Consider the following 24135-nt stretch of genomic DNA (forward strand, 5'->3'; position numbering starts at 1 on the left):
TTGTTTTATCTTTTTATGAGTTTGGTGAGTGGTGGTTTGTTTGTTTGTTTAAACAATCAAGCAGTGTATCCATTTTATGATATAAATAGCAAATAAAATATTTAGCCATGATAGCTAAAGGAAGGCAGAGACTGTATATCTTCGGATTAGTTAGGGATGGTAGTGGAATTCGCTAATGAACTGGCCAGGAGTCTGTTTGTCCACTCTGAAGCAAGTAGATGTAGATTTTTCCAAACATGACATTTGTTACAATAAAATTTAGTCAGTTACCCTCATAATCAACAATTGATCTTAAGTGTCTGCTAACTGGGAACTGCTGAAATGTGTATTCACTGTAACTTCTGCCTCATTGATTCACTGTTGAGTTGATTAGGCTAGCTATTAACTACCATTAGCATTCAATTTTTTGTTGTTGACCTCCCTATTTTTCTTTTGCTCACTGTGACTTAGCCAAACACACACATGGAAAGTGCAGCCATTGTCTTACATCTTAATGTGAACCTGATATTTATTAATGAAACAAAAAAATGGGCTTTGCTTGTATTTTGTGAGTGTTAAAATGTAAGCCTGATGCATTTATTTTTTTCTAATAATATCATTACATGATATCATTATAACTGTTAACTTTCTAATCACCCTGTTTATGCTTACAACTTTTCATTATAAATCTTCCATGTGATGTGAAGTGTGTGACTGGGTTTGGAGAGAAATCATAAGCACACACTGCAAGCTATGCCTTGAATAATGTGAACTGGGTTTCTTTGGGATGCTGGGGGTTGTGTGTTGCAGAATCATAAATACACAGTGCCCTGATATCTGTCCAACTCTAGAACTAAGTGGTGCATTTAATGGTTTGGGAAAACATAGCATCACCCTAACCCCATCACTGTTCTACCCCTGCCCTGTCGAAACCCAAATAAAATTAATTTTACCACCACCACCACCCATTTCCCACCAGTTCATCCTAAAAAAAAAAAATAGAGTTTCCATTTCTGGGGGACTGTGCTCCATGTACAATAATTTTTATGTATAAATTCAGCGGATATTAATTATTACAAACCACCCTTTTAACTTAAGCCACTCCTGCAATTCATTACAATTTCAACAGTACCACTAAAAATAATTGCACCCAGTGGAACCTCCACCTTCAGTGGCAGTCACTCTTTCTGCTCAGCACAACAAAGTAACCGGCTGCGATAAATTCACAAAGCATCCACTGTGCCCATGCTTAGCATGTGTGGATAGGGGAGGGAGAATTACTGGCAGCATTGAACTACAGTGGTACCTCGGGTTACATACGCTTCAGGTTACATACGCTTCAGGTTACAGACTCCGCTAACCCAGAAATAGTGCTTCAGGTTAAGAACTTTGCTTCAGGATGAGAACAGAAATCGTGCTCCGGCGGCGCGGCAGCAGCAAGAGGCCCCATTAGCTAAAGTGGTGCTTCAGGTTAAGAACAGTTTCAGGTTAAGTACGGAACTCTGGAACGAATTAAGTACTTAGCCCGAGGTACCACTGTACATTTTTTATACCACCCTTTAATTCTGGCCCATGCATAGTGTTATTTTGCAGAAATACAGTGCAGTCTGACCACTTCAGTTCATGTTGTGGTGGGGAGGGCAGGGTGGGTTTGATAGGAGGATGAGTAGTGCCAGAGCAATGTCTCCTCTCCACCTAGGCTTGGAGGGAGGCAGGTGACCAACCTGCTGTGCTTTACAAAGCACTGAGGGCAGTAATTTATACAGCCAATCAATCAAAACCCCACACAGAGATAATTGCATTTGCAAATGTAATGCTATTTGCAAACTTCCCTGATGGACACCAGCATGTCCACAGGTCATTATATTTATCACTTTTGGATTTTGCTTCTGGCTATTACAATTTCCCCTGCCATTTGCAGAGTATTTATACAGGTCACTTTATAAAAGGGAAGTTTGTGTTGCTCTGGAGGTGATGGGGTAAGGGGCACGAAAAAAATGTGTAGGCTTCAGTGAGGTAGCCCATGAACTGACCTGGCTGCACAAACTCCTCCTTTTAACTTCAGTATCAAGTCCAAGCCCTGCAAACTTTTGGGAGGCACTGCCATTTGCAAGCAAGAACTACCATGAGCTCAGCTCAGAATACTTTAGGTGTTTTTCTCAAAGAGGAGTTGGTGGTGGTTGTTTTCACAAAATGCAATGACATAGGCCACTCATTTGCTTGACAAGATAAGCTGTTAATAGGCTAGTTAGCTGACAAGGAACAGGCCCTGAGGATTGATGAGTCCATCACCTCCTCATCCTCACATAAGCAATTCTAACGATTCAACGGACACTTGTACCATTTTGCTTGGGTTCTCACTTCACTATTTTTAACTGTTCCTGATCTGATCCTTTATCTTTTCAAAAATAACAGTTATTGATTTCTGAGCTAGCTGAAAACTCAATGAGCCAATAATTGCACATTTATGTATGCATAGTGTTATCACTATAGCAAGATGCATACATAAATGTGCAATTATTGGCTCATTGAGTTTTCAGCTAGCTCAGAAATCAATAACTGTTATTTTTGAAAAGATAAAGGATCAGATCAGGAACAGTTAAAAATAGTGAAGTGAGAACCCAAGCAAAATGGTACAAGTGTCCGTTGAATTGTTAGAATTGCATTAGATCCCTCCTTTAGGGAAGACTGTTGCATCCATGCCCTGCTTGTGTGACAGACAGGTGTTGTGGACAGTATCTCCATCTCTCATGTAGGACACTGAGGGTTTGGTGTCCTGTCAGGGAGTTCCCACTTCTTTAAAGGGGTCCCTTTACCTTTAAGGGAGAATCCTCAGCCATTTGACACGATTTCCAAGATTCCTTGGTGGAAGTCATGACAGTTAAATTGGTATAAAATAGAGACTAGCTTGCAGTGTACATGTGCCTCTAAAGGAAGGAATAGTAAGATGATAGAAGCACTCTTAAGAGTTAATTTAGAAATGATCCTAACAGGTTGTTCTAAAGATTTGAGCCACATTTTTTCTTTCTAAGAGGTCATCACTAACCACATCCAAGGATGTGGACACACACACACACACACACACACACACACACACACACACGCTATTTGGCTTCTGAAGGTGCCTTAAAGAGATGTGTTCTTAATGTGGTGCAGGCCATAGTGAATTGTGGTATTCTTTTAAATTCTACAATAATTTTAGCTATAGCCATTTACAAACAATTACAATAAAGATGGATACAATATACATCTTTGTCTCAGAACAGAGGGTTACTTTTAAAGGAAACAACTATGATCACATTAATAGAAAGAAAGAAAAAACTTATCAAAACTTAACAACATATCAAAACCATACTGAACTTTCCAGATGTCATAAGACAAATGGAGACCATACTTCTAGAAGGACTGTTTTGTTCATATTTCATTTCATCTTACATAATACATTGTTATTTTTACATCAGAGTTAACTCCCACAGCTTGTTTACCCCATCACTACTCTAATGTTATATCTGAGTTTCAATTTCTGTCATGTTTCTACACCAGTCTATTATTTTTCTTTTTTTTAAAAAAAAACAATCCAATGAAAAATCGAATTGTCGTTTGTTTTGATAGGGCAGAGGGGAAAAAAAGAGCACTCAGACACGACACTTTAAAGTGAGGACCTGTGCCTGCAAAGTGTGGGGCAAAACGCAAGTCTGGATGAGCCCTTGGTGTTTATTTCTCCTAATTTTTGTATGTAATATTCACTAATATAATGCATTTCTGCATATATCATTTTCACTAATACATGCTTTTTAAATGAACACTTTCCCCTAACATATGCAAACAATACACAAACGGAAAAGTTGTTATCCTTAAAAAGTCACATTTCTCTGAATTTTGTGGTGCAGTTCTCCAGGAAAAAAATGAGCATAAAAGTGCCATGAATTAGTAAGAATAACAGAAAAATCAAATATATTGGGTGGAATTGCTTGCAAAAATCTGTGTCATAGACAAACTACACACAAATACGCTACAAATTTTCATGAGGGCTCCTTCAGGGCAATGGTGGAATTGCAGCAAACTGCAATTTAAGATTGGAAAAATGAGATACTGAGATAAACCTAAATTGGCAGGTGTGCCCACCCCTAGATTTCCAGACAGTTCTACCAGCATGAGAGGAGTCCAAATTCATGAAGTATTTCTCATAGCAAACAGTTCAGCAAACAGGTGAGTTCAGACCTTTTGAAAAGAAAGTAAGCCCTATGCATTTAATTTATTTTCCATACTTGAAAAAACTTGAGTGTTTTCAGCTCTGTTTGTGCTGTTTGAGTGGCTTATCTAAATTTACTTCAACCAGGAACCTAGTTTTGGAAAATGGGTAGAAGATGTACTTTCATCCTATGACTCCATTTTAATGTGACAAGGACAACAACGTAGACCTAACCAGTGGGAGAAACCAGCTTATACGCCAAAAGTTTTAGGCTTAATATGCAATTTTTAAGCTTAGATATAGACTCAGTTCTATTTTAAAACTTAGTTTTTTTAGTTGAGTTTTAAATATGTTGCACACTGAAAAGTGCATATGAAGGGAGGTGCACAGGGGGTTAGACCTTTGCATTATCAAAGGAATTCTGTTTGCCCAGATCCTCTTCTTACTCAGTATTCATTATTGACTCACACAATAAAAGTTGCTGTCTCCAGGTTGGGTGGGGTCAGCTAAGTCAAACACCCCTTTAAAATTATCTTTCCAGTGCATCAATATCAGTCTTTTGACCACAGTAAGGGCGCAAAAAAACCATCTATGTTGTCTAGTTGTCAAATTCTGTATAGTAGGCACATAATTCAAGAGAATATTTTCCTCTGAAAATTTAAACTGTTTTCTGCAGTCATGCTTATACAATCCAATACTTTCTCCCAAAACTTAGTAAGCATTGGACATTGTAAAAAACATGTGCTTCAAAGAAGCATTATCCTTTTAACATCTCCAACAGAATGCTGTCTTAGACAGTCCTTATCTATATAAATATAATGATAGCCAGTAAATTCTAAATATTATTTTCTGTTGTATAAGTCATACTTTAAGATCCATAGTCACATTTACTATGGAAACTAAAACACTTTCCACAGTTTAGGTAATATATGAACCTCCAATTTTTTGTTCCACCCATTTCTTAAAATCTTCATATTGGATTGATGTATTGATAACAAATAGCTAAAAAAATAAATAGCCTTTTTGTTTCAAAGGATCTGATCAATTGTTCCAATATCTCTGGTATTCCAGAAGCTGTAAAAGCTGTCAGTCCAAACAAAGTTGTTAACAAGTGTTGCAGCTGCAAATATTGCCATTGGGCTACATCTGATAGATGGTATTTATTGCTTAAAACAGCATACGTGTAAATTTAATCTTCCTCATCTATCAGTTGATTCAAAGTCAGTATGCCAGTTTCCATCCAATTTTTCCATGTTACCATATTTTTCCAATTTCTGAAGTTGGGTTTCTTCATGAAGTAAATTTAGCATAGAGAATTTGATTGAAATTATTCTTTATTGGACATTATATTCCATATCTTTCTGGGGGGGAAATGATTTGAGAGGCTCCCAAGTTCTAATATATTTGATCCTAATACTGTCCATCCAACCAGAGGACATATACATATACATATACACATACACATATACACACACACACTAAAAGCTCCAGATTCCTAATACTGAATCCTCCTTCATTAATTTGTAGATGCATTTTTTGTAAAGATATTTTTGGAGTCAATTTATTTTTTGTAAATATTGTCCAGATATTTGAACTGGAATTCCCCTCAGAATTTAGATTAATTTGGGAATAATATTCATTTTGGGAGATTTCACCCTTCCCCAAAGGGCAAGGTGTACTGACTCCCATCTATTAATATCTGAAGGAACCTATTTAATTATTTTATTTATATTACATGTTACTGAGTTATATCCTAAACCCAATTAAGTTACAAAAGCAAAGGGTTGTGGGGCCTATCACACCTTATGACTGCTGGACAATTGTTGTTTGGTGGATACCATGGAACAAATTCAGTCCCTTGAGTCCAAGGCAGCTGAACCTGAGAAGCTGAGGGAGGCAAAAGAATCTTTGGAAGAGGCCTTCAGGGAGAAGATGCTAGTGTCCCGCTATCAGGGTAATACTTCGAAGCAAGATTAGGCAAGCCTTTGCCCATAAATGTTCAAGTGGACTCTGAGTGCACATGTGTCCTGCTGCTTTAATGGGCTGCTGACTCTAAGTGGTGGTGCTATTTTATTCTGCTCCTATCATGTTTCTATTGCTGTCTTGGGGGAAGTTATTTTGTGCTGCCTAATTCTAAGCTTTATGCTGTTATTGTGATCCAACTTGGATGAGACAGTAGTGGCCTGGTAGTGAGTCCCAACATATCAGATAAAGAATAATGAGACAAACCACCTAAAATTCTGCTTCCACTAGAATTTATTGATATTATGCAATAGGTATATCATATATGTATCTTATAACACGGGTTGTTACTTGTGAAGCATGCCTTTAGTTTGTAGAGTTCCCTGCCATGATTTAAATTTGCCTCCATTCATTAATTACTCAGAGGTTTAGCTGACTGAAGTATCAGTTACACAGATTAAATTCTGCCATCCTATCCAGCAGTTTCTCCCTTTCCTCATTATTTGGAAAGGGCCTGGATACAAGGGGCACTCTGTGCATGTTTGTAGAGTTCTCTTTATTTTGAGATTCTAAGATCTGCAATTTGGCAGTGGAAAGCAGGTATGGGACTACAATCCCTGTTTTGAATGAGAGGTGTGGATTCTGCACATACTGCCATTATTATGATGCCACAGCAATATGTGTTAAGAAGGTATTAGTGCTGTATCAGGTAAAGGAACAAGCCTTTTGCTTAATTATACATTGGGTGGACACAGCTTCATATGTACTATAGAGCAGATCAACCCAATCTACTTTAGTTCCTCCTTTCAAACGGAAGTGTTCTTTTTTTATTATGACTTTACCAGATTTTAGTGATTTTTAAAATTAATTTTGTTGATATGTAGGTTTTTAAAATGGTAAATTGCCTTCTGCCACACAGGTAAAGTTCAAATACTGTTACCAGATCAAAATGGTATACAAGTCTAGGGGGACAAAGATAACAACTTGGTGCCCTCCAGATGTTGTGGACTAAAACTATCAGCCCCAACCAATGGATGGGGGTCGGGGAATGGGAGTTTTGGCCACAACATCTGCATGGTAGCTACCTCTACTTTACAGCAGTCTGGCATGCAGAAGAGCCCCCAGGTTCAATCCCTGACCTCTCCTGGAATGTCTGGAGAAGAATGTGGTGTAGTAGTTAGTGTGCTGGTCAAGACCTGAGAGACCAGGGTTCAAATCTCCACTTGGTCATAAAACTCACAGGGTGACCTTGTGACAGTCACTGCCTCTCTGCTTAACCTACTTCACAGGGTTGTTATGAGAATTAAATGAGGAAGGGGAGACCGTGTATGCCACCTTGAGCTTCTTGGAGGAAAAGGTGGGATATAGCCACAATAAAATACATAAAATACATACACACATGAATGTGGATGATTCCCAACCTGGTGTCCTGTGATGCTCTGGGTGGAGCTGATGAGAGTTGTGGCCCAAAACATTTGAAGGGCACCAGCTTGGGGAAGGTTGTAAAGACAGTGCTGGGCTAGAAGGGTCACTGGTCTGACTTCATGGATAGTATCTTCCTTTTAGCCTGTAAATCAGAAAAGTCCCTTATTCAAATCTCAGTAAGCGGAGCTTTAAAATGCTTGGCTCCTCTCTCATACCTCCAACTTTAGGAGCAATGTGGAGACTGCACTGATCTCCTTTATAGGCTTGTCATAAGGATAGGTTAGATATTGCAAAAGTTCCAAAGGGTAGTCATGCTAGTGTTGAGTCTTGTGGCACCTGAGCATGAAGTACGTGTATGAATAAATTTTTTTTTTGTAGTCTAAAGACAGAAAAGATACATAAAACTGGTTCTAATGTATGTGGCAAAGAGTATATCATTTGCTTTGTAAGCAGAAGGTCCTAGTTTCATTTCCCTGCCCCATCTCCCTGGAGAGCTTCTTTCACTTATTTATTTACCTTATTTATAGAAATACCACCTTGCTGGTGGAGATGTACTTGGTCCTTCTCTCCCCAAATTTTATCCTCACAAGAACCCTGCGAGGTAGGTTAGACTGGGAGCGAGTGACTGGCCCAAGGTCACCCAGTGACCTTCATGTCCGTGTGGGGATTGAACCCCGGCCCCTCAGATCATAGTCCAGCACTCTAACCACTGCACCACACAGGCTCTGCAGTCAGCGCAGGTAACGCTGATCTAGATGAACGCGTGTCCTAACTTGGCACGAGCGAGATAGCTTCCTAAACCCATTTTAATATAAATACGAGGTAAGGCAGGAGCTGCGCTTGGAGACGAAAGAGCCGCCGTAGTTGCTGCCGTCGCCTTACGCTGCCGTTGCTTCGAGCGGCTTTGAGGAAAAGGGCCATTCCTAGGAGCGGCCCCTCCAATTTCAGAACTTTCTGCTCTCCTCTGTGATCAATACCCTGTGGCGGCGGCGATGCAGCTCGCGGGAAACGGGAGCGGCGGCGGAGAGCAGGTAGCGCAGGGTCGCCGCTGGCGCGCGCTCGGTAGTGCAGCTACCGCTGCCTGCGCCGCAGCCTCCTCCAAGCGCGCCTCCAGAGCGCCGGGGGTTGCGCGCCCTTTATATGCCAGGTGGCCGCGCGTCGTTGCGCGCGCCGCTTTTCAGTGGGGTGGAGGAGGAGGAGGAGGAAAGACTGCGAGTGAAGAGAGGAGAGAGACTTCATAGTATTAAGGGGGTGTGGGGAGAGAGGGAGAGGCAGAAAAGCGAGCGCCGGCTCTGCCTGCCTAGCGGGCGAAGGGAAGCCTCATCTGCCCGTGAGAGCGAGACGGAGAGCGGCGCGGCTGAGGCAACAATGGCAGCGGCGGCGGCGGCGGCGGCGCATTAGGCACCTTCTGAATGGGCAAAAGCAACCCGGGTGGGGGAGGCGGAGGAGGCGAGGAAGCCCCAGCAGCCGCGGAGGAGGAGGAAGGCGGCGGCGGCGAGGAGGAGGAGGAGGCAGCGGCGGCGGCGGCGGCAGTAGTAGTAGCGGCAGGAGGAGCAGGCGCGCCCCCCTTCCTGCCCGGCCGGCGGGAGCTGCGCGGGGCCGAAGCTTGCGGGCGCCGGCTGGCACAACTGCGGGGACCCTCGTGCCGCACGAGCCGCGCCGGCGGCTCCATCATCTCCATCTCTATCCTTTTCTCCTCCCAGAGGAGGAGTAGGTGGCGGCGGCGGCAGCAGCAGAGGCACCAGCAGAGGCAGCAGGAGAGGAAGGCGCGTCCACCTGCACGCGCTGGAGCGCCGGGCTCATGGAGAAGCGGCGGCAGTCCTGAGTGCCGCAGCAGCAGCAGCCGCCGCCGCCGCCACCACAGACTCGCTCTCACGCCTGCTGTGGAGCAGCCCCTGCCCGGGCAGGCCTCTCCGCCTCCTTCGCTCCAAGGTAAGCTTTTTCCCCCCCCTTCCCCATTCTCGTATCAAGGCGTCGCCTACTCAGGGTGGGTAGACCCTTTTGTGCGAATCCGGCGGGGACAGCGGCGGCTCTTCTCTAAGGCTTGCTTGGCGCTGCAGCTGCATCAGACCAGGAAGGAGGGGAGGGGAGCGCTGATGCAGCCCGAGCACTGCAATCCTTCGAGGGAGGGCCCCCCACCTCGGCTCTCTTTTTTTAATACGGAGAGGAGGCCAAATAAGCTGCAGGGATGCGCGCGCGCGCGCGTGTTTGTGGGGGCAGATGATGGCTAGGAATGGCTTTGCTTTCTCTCGCTCTCTCTCTCTCTTAGGAGAGAGCCTGCAGGTCTGGGTTGCTGGGTGGGGGGTGTCCGCCAGAATTGAAGCATAAATTGTGCCAATCAAAATACCTCCGATCCAGGGCGGTGAGCGCGAGGGGGATTGTAAAGGGTTGAAAGGAAAGGAGGGGGGAGCGTGCGAAGATGGTGGGGGAGCGCATGGTGTTTTAAGTTCATACATCTCTTTTTAGAAAATCTGTCAAAAAAGAAGAGGGGAAGAGAATAGAATCAAAATCACATATCCTCCTCCCCCCCTTGTTAAATGCGGGCTGCTTTAAAACCTGAATCCTCCTTGCTGGTTTTCTGTGGAATGCAGGGGCCAGAGGTTACCATAATTAATTAGCAGCTATTTTAATGTATGGTCCCCTGGGTGGGGAGAGGGTAGAAAAAAAGAGAGACTGTGTGTGCATGTGTGTGTGTGTGTGTATGCATGGCATTGAAAATGTTGGCTTGCTAAAAAGTGAATGAGTGCTCCAAATTGGATGTTTCTCTGTGCGTGGATGCATGGAATCTGCTGATTTGGGGATGAAATTATAGGCCCCTGAATTAAAGATTTCAAGATGCCTCCTTCTTGACATCCTGTAGGCTTTCAAAAGTTAAATGCAGCAGCATTTTAAGCCATTTCTTGAGAAGGATAATGCCCACTTTATTTGTGTGCAGAGAAAAATGTTTATCAGATGGTTCTTCGCCAGGGGTGTGATTATTTATTTCATGGTTCATGCTTAGGAATTTAGTGTTCTGCTAAATTTTTGAATTAAAGCACTGTGTGTGTTCAGTGCTGGAAGTGGATTTCCCTATTGCAGGGGTTGCTCCCCTGTTGGTCAGCAATTTGCTTTAGGTAGCAACTGAGAACTGCTCCACATTATGAAAAGGAAAGAGGTCACTAAGTGATCCTTCCTTGCCATCTTATTCTTTTTACACACTGGCCAGCACATGACTCTGTGCTTCTTGTTTACTGCAGATAAGGTTTTAATGAGGGAGAGAATTACTTTATGGGGGGGGTGTAGTGACCAAGGAATGGCCAGAAGACCCTAAAAACATTAAAGTTTATTGTCACTTCCCATATTAAACAGGGTAATTGGACAATGCTGGTTGACTATCTGAAACTCTTCCCAAGTGAGAAACGTAGCTATGAATATAATTAACCATCTGTCCAGTGAGAAATTGGAAATTGGGCTTTTATCCTTCACGTTCTTTAGTTTGATGCCTAAATTTATTGACTGCTTGTGCACATGTGCCACACAAGAAGAGGGCTTTGGCTTGCAAAGTGCATTTCACCTGTGTGAATATTGATCGTGGACTTTTGGTGGTGGTTCTTTTATTAACTATACAGTACTAATTTCAGGTGATATGATAACAGCATGTCAGAGCTGCTCTGCAGTAGCTTAAGGATGCAGTAAAGGGTTCACAGACATTGTCTTAAGTGCCACCTAGATAAATGTAGTTCCTACTGAAGATATTTCTTTCTGCTCCCAGTGAATTCTGTATGTTCACATTAATTGAAGAACTGTGCGGAGAGCCAGAAGATATGTGTGTGGTATTTTTTTGGTGGTGGTGGGGGGGGGACTCGTTCTGTGGTCATGTTTCACTTTTCTTTTTATAGCTTTTTCTACCCCTTTCCCCAGTGCCCTGCTAGCTTTTCTCCATAGCCACGTTCCCTTCCTAACTACAAAAACCGTTGCTTTGGTGGCAGAGCATCCGCTCTGCCTGCAGAAGGTGCCATGTTCAAGCCCTGGCATCTCTAGGCACAGTTGAGAATGGCTTCTGCCTGAAACCACGGATAGCTGCTGCCAGTCAGGGTGGACAGTACTGAGCAAGATGGACCAAGGGGACGACTTGGTAAAAGGCAACTTCCTATGTTATTTAGGCACCTATTGACAGAACTTCAGTGTTGCCTTGTAGTAGTCACCTAGCCAACTGTGTGTGTGTTTGTGTATGCCAGCCTGATTGCTAGTAAGCGAACTATACATATTTGGTGGGGGGCAGGTGGTATTTTATGTTTTGTAGCTTACTCCTTTCAATGGGCTTGGAGTATGTGATGCATGTAAAATACCTATCCTATCGAGGGAGTGACTTCTGTTTGTTTTCCATCAAAAGGTTCTGAAACCATTCAATGGACTGCGTTCCGACGAGTTATCATTGCCTAAAAGGTAGCCTTTCTGAACCTGGTGTTTTCCCCATGTGGTTTGGACTACAAACAGTACAGGCCACTGTGCTGGCAGGTGCTGATGGGAGTCCAAAACATTTGAAGGGCCCCTGGTTGGCAAAGGCCTGACTGTGGTGTCCAGGTAATGCTTTATTAGAAGAAACTTGTTCTTAGGCTCCTAGAGCTACAGTTTTCAGAGTGCTTTAACAATCAGCCCCTCTTCACAGGGATTGTGGGAAATGTACCTTTTTGAGGGGAATGGGTCTCCTAACGTCTCTCAGCACCATGGGCGTAGCCAGGATTTATGTTGGCGGGGGGGGGGGGAGAGAATTGAGCTATCTGTGACGTGATTGGTCAGTTAGTTAAGTATTTTTTATATATTTACTTGATGGGGGGGGTAGCTGCATGGGAGCTATGCCATGCTCAACCTTTAGCAAACTACAGCTCCCAGGATTCTTTGTAGGAAGCCATGACTCTATAAAGTGGTATCATAATGCTTTAAATGTATGGTGTGGAATTGGCATTTTCTTCACACAATATATGTATTGGAGTTTGGGAAGGGGGGATCTTGTGGACTTCCCACAGGCATCTGCTTGGCCACTATAAGAACAGGATGCTGGATCAGATGGGCCCCTGGCCAGATCCAGCAGGGCTCATCTTATGTTATTTATCAGTAACAAAATCCAGAGAAGATCCAGTTTTGACTTTGAGCTGACTGGAATATAGTGGGACTGAATATATGGGCCAATGCAGAAAATGGCAATCATCAGTGCACTGCTTTTTAAAAACAAATATTTGACAAAAGAACAGACTGGTTAAATAGTCAACAATTATGTAAGCACATGAGTAGGGTCTGACGTGCTGCGTCTCTGTTGAATCAACCTGCTCAGTGAATAAATCTGCTATGCACCACTGCTTTGGTTTCATTTCTAGGAGAGAATAAACTTAACTTGCGCACTCTGAATCTCTCTTACCTGTATTAGAATCTTCTACCCCCAAATCCTAACTTTGGAGAAAGGAGTGCCTATCCTACACACACACACACACACACACACACACACACACACACACACACGTGCTATAGAATTCATGTTGACAGTCATTCTCCATTGGTCTGTGTCTTGATTATTGACATTGAAAATGGCAATGGGCCGTGCAAGGCTACATATATTTGGGGCTCTTGGCTTGCAGGGGCAGTTCCAGTGAATAATTATCCTCAAAGCGTTAGCCAAAGGATGGTCATTGAGCAAGTCAGTTGCGCATTATCTTTTCATACATCTGGCTTACAACAAAGACGGTTCAACTGTACTTTTTCTAGCCAAAATGAGATAGTACCAGAGAGGTTTGCCTGTTTCTCCATTTGTTTGGGACTCTCCTTACAAAGTGTTTATTATGTTTAAAAGGCTGTTGTGTGACTTTTCATTATTGATGCTGCTCAGAACATTTTATTCACGATATTGTCCATGCCAATAGGATCTTGAACTATATTCTGCTTTAATTGCCATGGTGCATGTTTCATACGTAGAATTTTATTGGAATGAGAGCATTCAGTAGAAGGATTTCTTTTAACCAGAGGATTTAAATTTTTCATCCTCTTATTCGGGCAAGCTGCAAATGTCCATTGCCCTTTCTTGAAATTCATTTGTATCTAAGAGAAGGTAATGAAGACCATGGCTATTAAGCAGTAAGTCCTATTGGATTCAGTGGGGCTTACTCCCAGGTAATTTCAGCTAGGGTTGCAGGCTCAGATTTTCAAATCTTTGCAGAATGTAGCTGATCCTACTTTCTTGGAAATACAATATCCGTTGTTCCATATTTGTTAAATTTTGATCTGCTTCCGTTACTCCCAAGTGCCCTTTTGTATTCCTTCCTGAAGACTTGTTGGGCATAATCTGATCCAAAATCTATCAATGCCTCAAGGAAAATTTCTGTAACTATGAAGAAGCAGAAGACTTGGAGGCTCCACAAAACTAACTCCCTCTCATATTGCCTATCGTTTTTTGGGTCTGCACTTCAGGTGAGTTGGTGGCAGCAGTTTAAAGACCTTAAAATTGGTGTGTGAAGCAATCAGAATGCCATTGCTGATTAGCAATTGCAATTTACAGCCCATTCATGGCTTTAGACAATACGACTAAAGGAATACTGGGAAGCAGCTCTATCTAACGTGGTACCTATTTTCATCTGGAAGGTAACCATGTATGTGGTGCCAGGCATTTCAAAAGGGGTTTAGCATTCACAATATAGTCAAATTTTCAAAAGGTGATAATCAGTTCTTGTTTACTGAAGGTGAAGTTTTGGGGATAGATGCTGCAGTGGGAGCTGTCTCTAAACCTTGAAGATTTTTTTTAAAAAAATCTAATCCCATTTATGTATGCAAAATATCGAAAAGTCATTCTCTGTAGACTTATTAGGATTGTAGAGTTGGAAGAGACCCCAAGTGACATCTAAACCCCTGCATTGCAGGAATCACAACTAAAGAATCCCTGATAAACCTCTCTTTTAAAACCCCAGCGATGGAGGCTCCATCCCACTACTGAACTGCTCTCACTGTCACAAAGTCCTTACTAATGTTTAATCGAATTGTCCTTTCTTGTAGCGTGAATCCATTTGTTTGGGTCCTACCCTCTGGAACAGCAGGAAACAAGCTTGTTCAATCTTTCGTGCATCTTCTCCATGCCGTATATGAAAGTCTCGCCAAAAACAAACAAACATTTTCAGGTATCTCATTGCATGGAAGCCCTGAACACCTTTGGGCACTACAGAACACTGAGTGAACCATTTTCTTCACTGGTCCTTTTTCTAGCCCTCTTTCACTGCAAGGGCTACACCATTTAGTCCTCCTTCACTGCACACAGTTGGGGGGGGAGGGGGGGATAGGAGGCAGAACCGTAGCTGCAGCATTTGGGAGATGAGAAGAACAAGAGCTCTTGGGAGTACGAGTTTGCACAATTAAAGCCACATATACTAACTTCTCTTGGGCCGTACTTTGCACCTCTGTTTAGTGAGAAGTGTCTGGTTGTGCTTTCCGTCTTCCGATCCCAAGCGGGTGGCAGAAACCCTGAGCAGGTGTACGGAGGCATTTTGGTGTGGGTGAGGGCAAACAAGCTGCAATTAAACCAATACAAAGTGGAGGAAGTGTTGTGGGTCACTGATATGCATGGAGGTGTACAAATGTTTCTGGATGGCATTGCACTGTCCCTTAAGGGCTAGCTATGCGCTTTGGGAATGCATCTGGACATGTGCTTCCTCCCTGAAGAGCTGTAACTCAGCGGCAGAGCACCTGCCTTGCATGCAGAAGGATCCAGGTTCAGTCCCCAGCATCTCCAGGTCTGGCTGAGATTTCCTTCTATCTGAAATTTTGTAGAGTGGCTGCCAGGCAGTTTAGGCAGTACTGAGCTGCATGGGCCATTGGCCTGACTCTGTATAAGGCTGCTTCTAATGTTATTACATAGATGCAGGTTTTATTGGTGGATAGGTGTGATTTCCTCCCCAGCCTTAGCTAGTTTGTCAATTGCCACTGTATCTCAAGAATTCCAGTCTTGACTCAATGACACTTCAGTTGGTTATGTCCATTATTGTAATGGGACATTGTAAAGGCACATGCAATTCAGTGTAGGCAGGTGTAAAATGCTGCACACTGCGGCAAAGAATCCTAACTTAACATATTTTGCTAATGAGGTCTGAATTTGAGGTGACTGACCAGGAATCTTGGTTGTCATGACTATTCATCAAGATCATGGTGAATAGCTTGATGAAAATGTTGACCGAAAGTGTGGCAGCTGTGGAAGGCAAATTCTCTGTTAGGAATCATTACAAAAGGGACCGAAAACAAATCTGCCTCTATCATAACGCTGTTGAACAAATCTATGTTGTGGCCGCTCTTGGAGTACTGTGTACAGCTTCGGTCTCCATACTTCAAAGAAAACCATGTATAGCTGGAAAATGTGTAGGAAAAGGGCAATCAAAATGATCAAGAGACTAGAGTTTGCCAGACTTTTTTTGCCCATGGGCACATCTACAAGCCAGAGAAAATGCTGTGGGCACCACACACACTGCAACCAAGTACATACCTGCAAGAACGCTCTACCCCACATGTGCCCACTCAACTATTTCCATCTGTGGAACTGGCATTGTTACAGGTGCCATACAGTGATCACTCTGCATTTGTAATAAATCAATCTTTAGCAGCCCTCACACTTTGGAACTCTCTTCCAAAAGGAAGGCACCTTCGCTGTCTTATTTCAAGCTCGCTCTTTAAACATTTTGTTCAGGCAAGCCAACCCAGGTACATAGAGTGTTGATATGTGTCTTCATCTATTGGTTTTTAATGATTTGAATGTTGTAGGTCATTTTTCTCTCTCTCCTGATACTATCATCGTTTTATTCTTTTTGTGAACTGCTTTGAGGGTGCTTTTGTGTTGTTTTTACAATCAAGAGGTATATAAATTTGGTGAAATAAAACAAATAAATGCCCAGCACATTTCCTATTGACTCCTATAGAATGCAGCTTAGTTTCAGAGCAGGGAGGGGAACATGTGGGCACCAGACAAGGCTCTGTGAGTGCATGTGCACCCATGGGCATCAAGTTGATGACTAGAGCAACTTATTTGGTTAACTCCCCTTCCCAGTTCACTAGAGGGATTGAACCTGGGACCTTCCACATGAAAGGCATATGCTGCCCATTGTGTGTTTTTTGGAACACTTTATTGCTGTGCAATGCAAGGTTTTGAGAACAAAGCACTGTTTTGGGGTTTCTTGACAAGGTTTTATCACAATAATTTCTAGGCTGTTGCAGGAGTTCAGAAAGACTAATCATTGTGAGGTTACTTGCAGTTGATCCTCATTCAGTGGATGTAGAGATAACAAGCTGTTCGTGCGTGCATTTGGTGGTTTTAGTAAATATCCCAATGAGAAAATGTTACAACATTTGGGCATGTTTGGGGGAAAAGATGTGTAAAAGGTGGTGGGGAGAGCATGGTACAGCTTCATAAAGCTATGTTTAGTGGAGACAGCAGAGAGGTTTTTCTCCCCCTCAGTGTTAGAACCTGGTTCATCTGGTGAAACTGAATGTGGTAAGACTCAGGACAGAGAAAAAGAGCTATTTTTTCTGCCTTGTAGTGATGGCCACCAACTTGGAGGGCTTTAAAATAGGATCGTATAAATTCACGGAGGAGGATAAGGCTGTCAGTCATTGCAAGGCATGATAGCTATGCTCTGCCTTCACAGTTGGAGGCAGTAAATGTTTCTGAATGGAAGTTACAGAAGGGAAAGTGCTCTTGTGCTCTAATCCTGCTTCCAGACTTCCCATTAGGACCTCTGTTCAGTCAGTTATGAGAACAGGATGCTGGATTAGATGGGCCATTGGCCTGATCCAACAGGGCAGTTTTTATGTTGCTTTACATAACATGCTTTACAGGAGGCTGCCTTTAAAGACAGTTCAGAAACTTGGTGCAGAATGTAGGTAGCCAGAATACTTGTAGGAGCCAGGGGCTCAAACCATACTGCACGTGGTCTGCATCAGTTGTACTGGCTGCCTGTTTGTTTCTGGCCCAGTTTAAGGTGCTGTGTTTTTTATTTGGTAACATCGTTTTTATTCATTTTCATCTCTAAGTTATTTAACGTGGTTGCATTTAGATATATCTTTGTTTACATTAAAGCATATGACACGCAGCAGCTACATAAAACTGAAAATAAAACAACAATAAGCAGATAAATGATCCTGAATATATCAACTAAGTTGTCTCAAAGTAATTACAATTTGTTACAGATATGAAATGATGTATAGTAACGTCTATTGCTTAGATCGGTGACCATAAGTAAAAGGCATTTTGTGTCAAGAACAATTAGACTGTGCTGCAAACTATGTGTAAACTAGTACACTATAACTGCTCCTAGTTCGACACTCCCTAACAATACCCCACACTGTTTTAATTCCCGGTGCCTTTCACCAAGTTAGCTGTTTGGTGGCTAACCTGTTGGAGGAGAACAGTGCAGTGAGCCATGACTAACCTATAGGCAGTGTCCATGTGCTCCTTTTCATTTGGAATTACGGCTGTGGAATCTGTGGTGAACTCCTGTGTTTTTAGGTTGGCTTAATCTGCTGCCTTCTCTTCTTCTTCTTTAAAAAGGTATTATGCTTTTATCCAGCACCATCTGTGCACATGGTGCTTTACCTTCCAGTTGTTGGAAGCCACAGGAGGGCAGAGTAGTCTTGTGCTTGCAGGTTTCCCACAGGCATCTAGTTGGCCACTGAGATCAGGATGCTGGCCTAGATGGGCCATTGGCCTGATCCAGTAGGTGTTTTTGTTCTTAATGTAATAGAATAGGTCCTTGCCCCTGTTACTCTTGTGTCAAAACCTAGATTGTAAGCTCCTCTGGAGGTTATTGAAGGCTGCAGCACGGTGCAGAGAGGTGAGAGGTGACTGGTTTTGGCATCAGGGTACTGGACAGAGATCAGAAGGCCAAGATGAGATGACAAAAGACCAGAAAACAAAGGATTTTCTCCAGACTGTATGAGAGCTTAGCTGAGTGCAGGTCATAATTTTTTCAAGGGAACTGAGAGAAATGCCATAATTTTGCTTCTTAATTTTTGTTGGGTTATATCTTTTTAAAAACTGTTGAAAGCTGCCCAGAATACAGTGTGCACAGTAAAATGTATGAATATTCAATTGCTGTTGATCTATGGATAGGCTAGCCTTCACCAACTTGGTGCCCTCTAAATTTTGGACTATGACTCCCATGTGCTCAGTCTGAGCTGATAGGTGTTGTGGTCCTAACATATGGAGGACACCAGGTTGGCAAAGGCTGGTGTAGGAATTCCTGCATGGAAGTATACAGCAGAGAGTGGCCACAACAATAATCACACCTATGAAAGATCCCAATTGCCTTGTTGGTTGTATGGCAGAAACCTGTATGAAGTCTATGTAACGGGGTAGGAATGACTGAGAAAGCCCTCTCTTTTATTGCTACCTTCAGAAGGAGGGCGCACCCTGAGGAGGTCCTGTGTAGATTATCTTGGGGCTCCATTAGGAACTCATAGGAAGAGGCCTTTCATTAGGTACAGGGGTGTACCAAGCTGTATAGGTTAAAGTCAGTACTTTAACTGAGCCTGGAAGCAAACTGAATGCCATTGAAGGACCAATGTGATACGTGTATGATGGATGCTTTCAGTTAGTAGCCTTGTTGCCACATTTTGCACACCTGAAGTTTCTGCCCTGTTTTCCAAGGCAGCACTGTAGTAATCTAAACAGGATATTTACCTGAGCATGGGCCACAGAAACCAGGTTATTTGGTTATAAAGGGGCATAGCTGGGCTACACAGGTCAAAGGCACCCTGTGACACTGAGACCACTTGCACCTTGAGTGTCTGTCTTGGATTCAAGAGTACACTGAAGCTATGAACTTAATCCTTCAGTTCAGGGTTGGGTAGAAGATAGCTCAGGATCTGCTGGTAGATCTCTATCTATGGTAGGTGGTTTGCAGGACTGGTCAGGGTTTCTTAGGGTTTTTTAACAACAGCAGCAACAAAATGATTTTTCCTAGGAGTGGGGTTTTTTTGTGTGAGAAACTATGAGCTCCATTCAGTTTTGGTTCTGAAAACAGATTCCTCTGCTCAGAACATGCTTAGGGGCCCCCTGCTATTTAATTTTAGCTGTGGTCACATAATTTAATGTGCATGGCATTCCCCTAAATAATCTTTGGAACTGTAGTTTGTTAAGGGTGCTGGAAATCATGTTTGTGAGAGAGGAGGAAGCCATGCTTTAAGTGTATGTTCTGGTGTGACCTGTGTTTCCTTGCCCTGGCTCTGGTTGGTAAATCTTGTGTCAGGGAACTGACATCGGAGCCAGAAGTGGAGGCAGGGCTCCCAAGCGATGCCGGAGATGGGCCAAGCAGGGAGAGAGGGGACTCAGCGGCTGGGGAAGGAAATCAGCGTAACACCAGGGATAAAGGGGGGCGGATGGGGGAATCGGAGAGAGGGCTCCCGGACTCTTTGCTGGAGACCAGCGGGGAGAGCACAGGTCCTCTGCTACCCACACCCACCCTGCGCAGAAGACTTCCGCGCAGGGAAAGTAGGCGTAGACTTGGCGTCAAAGAACTTCTTTGCTGGAAGAAGTTCAAGAAACGCCCACTGACGGATTCTGCTAGCGACTGAACAGCCACAAAGTGAAGGGCTGTCCAGCCAGGAAAGGTTTAACCAGGCTACCTAGCCAGGAGTGGCGGCAACTTACGCACGAGCAACCCCATATAACCATTACATCTTCGTAAAGATAAAGGGACCCCTGACCATTAGGTCCAGTCATGACCGACTCTGGGGTTGCAGCGCTCATCTCGCTTTATTGGCCGAGGGAACCATAGTACAGCTTCCGGGTCATGTGGCCAGCATGACTAAGCCGCTTCTGGCGAACCAGAGCAGCACACGGAAACGCCATTTATCTTCCCGCTGGAGTGGTACCTATTTATCTACTTGCACTTTGAAGTGCTTTTCAACTGCTAGGTTGGCAGGAGCAGGGACCGAGCAACGGGAGCTCACCCCGTCGCGGGGATTCGAACCACTGACCTCCTGATTGGCAAGTCCTAGGCTCTGTGGTTTAACCCACAGTGCCATCCACGTCCCGGTAAATCTTGAGGTTGTAGTAAAAAAGAAAGGAAGTCCAAAAAGATTGCCCACCCAGCTTTAGGGGGAGTTAGCCCCACCCCACCCCACCCCACCCCAGTTAAACACTACTCATCTGGACAGAGGAACAACCTATTAATTGTGTTTGGGTTGAGCTTCAGTTTGATGGTTCTCATCCAATCCCGACTGATTATGGCAGGGATGTGGGACTGGCTTGGACATGACTCTAAACAGGGGTGGATAACATTTGCAAGACTAAGGGCCACATACCCTTCTGGCTGACCTTCGAAGGGCCACATGCCAGTGACAGCAGATATGTCTGGAGCAACAAGTGTAATTTTCAACTTTGGGCAGGAGGCTAGTTTCTACATATACACCCTCTCTCTGTCTTCCATCTACACAAGTAAAAGGCATGATTACAGTTCCAAAATGGCAGGGAAACACTTGTGGGTGAAGCAGGGGCACTGGTCTGGGGAGAGTTTGAGGGCTGGATAAAGTAACGTTAAATCATAGTTAAGCTATGCAACAGCAGGGATACAATCTGTGGGGGACCTCCAGATGTTGCTGGACTACAACTCCCTTTATCCCTGACATTAGACATGCTGGCTAATGGGAGTTGGAGTCCTAACAAGAAAGGGAAGGTCACAATTTTCTCCAGTCTCTGGTTAGGAGTTACATTCAAATTGAGCGTAGCCTTTCAGAGCGGCCTGAGGAACCCCCAGTAAGTAGCCAAGGAATCCCAGGTTTCTCCACAGCATAGTTGTGAAAACCACATTCTTAAGGATATTTGCTAAAGTTATTTTGCAGTTCAGCTGAATAGCAAGATGAGCTATCTTTGGACAGTGTAAATATAACAGTCTTGAAGAAACTGATTATTTCACGTTTCAGGGTGTCAGAAATGGAGCTTTGCATATCGTATCTACTACTTAAGAGCTTTTGCAGAAATTGTGTTGCTAACTTCAATTTCATGCCTGCTAGCATATCTGTCTTTGCTGATAACCTAAGACACAACTGGATACTATTTCATTTGTTCTATGCTTTATTTTTTGAGGAGGTGGGATCTTTGGCCCAGAAATAATATATTATAGGGCTTCCTCAGAAACCAATTGCTTTAGTTTACTTGCATTGCAAAGCACTGTGGCTTCTGGTAGTCCCAGTTATGTTTCCGTTAGTGCAGTATGTAGTTATTATAAGCATGTCGGCCTCACCAGATCTAGGAGTTGGAAGAGATCTGTTGCTTCACCAATGAAACAGCTCACATTGAGTTTTTATATAGGAGTGGGAGGTTCCATCCCCTTCCAGTGCTCTGCCTGGCGCTGATCTGAGCAGGTGATCAGGGATTACTAGGAAAGGAACTGAAAATAAAACTGCCAGTGTCATGGTGCTGTTATACAAACCTGTGGCACTCGGAATACAGGTCTGGTCACCTCACCTGTAAAAGCTTATGGTAGAGTTGGAAAAGATTCAGAAAGGGGCAACCAAAATGATAAAGGGAATGGAACAACTCCCCCATGAAGAAAGGTGGCAGCATTCAGGACCTTTTGGCTTAAAGAAAAGGTGAGAAAGAGGGGACGTGCTAGAAGTTCACAAATTATGCATGGCATGGAGAAGAGCTCCCTCCCAATAACACAAACTCATGGGCATCTGAAGAAGTTGAATATTGGAAGATTCAGGAAAGACTTCTTCACAGTGTCTACTTAAATTATGGGATTGACTCCTACAGTAGGGAGTGATGGCCACAAACATGGATGGCAAAGCAAAAAATCTGTGCCAGCCAGGAAATGGGTGGAGTCCCACCCTGAGCTTGTTAGATAGTTAGCAGAGACAAAGCAGAGTGGAGAGTTTCATATTGCAGCTGGAGATGAGGCCGGCTAGAGGAAAACAGTTGCACTCTGTAATATGCAGCAAACTGGAGCAGAGGGTCAGAGAGCCATGTTGGATTTCTGTTTGGATCCAGGGCCATAGCTCTGGGGGAAGCAAGACCCTCTTGGGTTGTTAATGCTGTGAAGCCCTCCATTGTAGGCTCCAGTTGTATATATGTGTAAATACCATATATCCCAAAGACATCACACTCCCCACTGTGCCTCATTTTCCAAAGGAAAAATGAACTTTGAGTGAGTGAGTGCCCAGAGCCCTGGAATCTCTCACCTTTCAGAGATTGGGGTGATGTGTAACAATACTCATGCCACACTTGTAAGAACTTATGGCAGCCTTGGAACTACCTGCCTACTGATATCAGGAAGACACCTTCATTGTACTCTTTTTGGTGCCTGCTAAAAACAATCTTGTTTAGACAAGCCTACCCAGAAGCCTAGAAAGTTGCTGCGAGTTTAAATCTGTACTGTCTATTTTTTTTAATTTAGCTGTTAAAAAAATCTTAAATTATTCTTTTCCCTCTCTTATTGGTCATTTTATTGCTTTATCTTTTTTGTAAACTGCTAGATTAATTTTTTTTAAAAAAAAACTAATTGGTGTATAATTTTTATGAAGTAAATCATTTATTTATTTATTTATTTATATCCTGTCTTTCCCCCAGATCAGGGCTCAAAAAGATGAAAGAATTGCAAATAAATCAAACAGTATGGAATTGCTTCATTCTGGCAAGTTGAGAGCCTGGGTCTTCAGTGTGAACCACGTCCTACTCCCACCCCCTGACTGGACCTCATCTCTCCATTTTAAGCCTTCATTTTTGTGTCTCTTTATTCTCCTTTCTTGCCCCTTTGTCTCTGTCCTTCGGAACAGTAGCCTGCTGACCCTCTCAAAGAGTTTCCAGGACATTCTGATGAGAACTTCTGTACCCCTGCATGTATTTCACTCAAAGTTTTGTCTGTGATCCCATTTCTTAAAGAATATTCTGTGAAGGCGGTTTTTTTTAAGGGCACTTCTGAGCAGCAAAGAGCCATTACTGTGTTGTTTGGTAGGAATTTCTAAAAGCTGCTTGTGAGTCAAATTTCCTTGTGGTAGTTCTGAATTTGATACTTCGTACATCTCATTCTGATGATGGCTCTTGGCTAAGCAATAATTTTTTGGTTTGATATGACGTACATTTCATTCTTTCTCTCTGAAAGAGAGAGAGGGGTGGTAGGGACAGCAACTAAATGTTGCAGTGCTGAATACTGCTGTGCGGGCTGTCAGTCTTTCCCTTCCTCATGATATTTCATTCCATTCTCACCCCACCTCATTTTCTGTTTTCCTCATAGTATTCTGTACCCCCTGAGCATGCACATTCCTCACTAGGCTATTTTGGGAGCCCTCCCTCTTTATGTCCCCCGTTCTAAACATCTGTAAATTTGGGTGTTTCCCTGAACCCCTGATACTTCTTTCTTGTGCACAACTGTTGTTGTTTTTCAACATTGTAATGATCTACACCTGGAGAATGGGTTTCCTATTAGTGTACAGGTGACTCTCAACTTACACAGGGGTTATGTTCTTTGGATAGTGTGTGAAGTCAAATAGCAGCATATAGTCAAAACCCACAGGGTTCAATGACAGGTGGGATTGCCAAAGTCTTTTTTCCCAGATGCTCGCCCCCTTTCTGCCCC

The 24135-nt window shown here is 43.3% G+C and overlaps 1 protein-coding gene and 1 long non-coding RNA gene across 3 annotated transcripts in view; one reads left to right on the forward strand and one right to left on the reverse strand.

The window, feature by feature from the left end:
- LOC309362329 overlaps positions 1–24135 on the reverse strand; it is a 368586-nt gene that overhangs the window by 343595 nt on the left and 856 nt on the right. The gene's annotated exons all lie outside the window — the stretch shown is intronic.
- NEXMIF (neurite extension and migration factor) overlaps positions 8568–24135 on the forward strand; it is a 211682-nt gene continuing 196114 nt past the window's right edge. For both annotated transcript variants that reach the window (XM_081897762.1, XM_081897763.1), the window contains exon 1: positions 8568–9490. The gene's annotated coding sequence lies outside the window, so the exon portion shown is untranslated. The remainder of the gene's footprint in view (positions 9491–24135) is intronic.

The sequence above is a fragment of the Podarcis melisellensis genome (genome assembly GCF_964234715.1).
Source record: "Podarcis melisellensis genome assembly, chromosome: Z".
NCBI classification, from domain to species: domain Eukaryota; kingdom Metazoa; phylum Chordata; class Lepidosauria; order Squamata; family Lacertidae; genus Podarcis; species Podarcis melisellensis.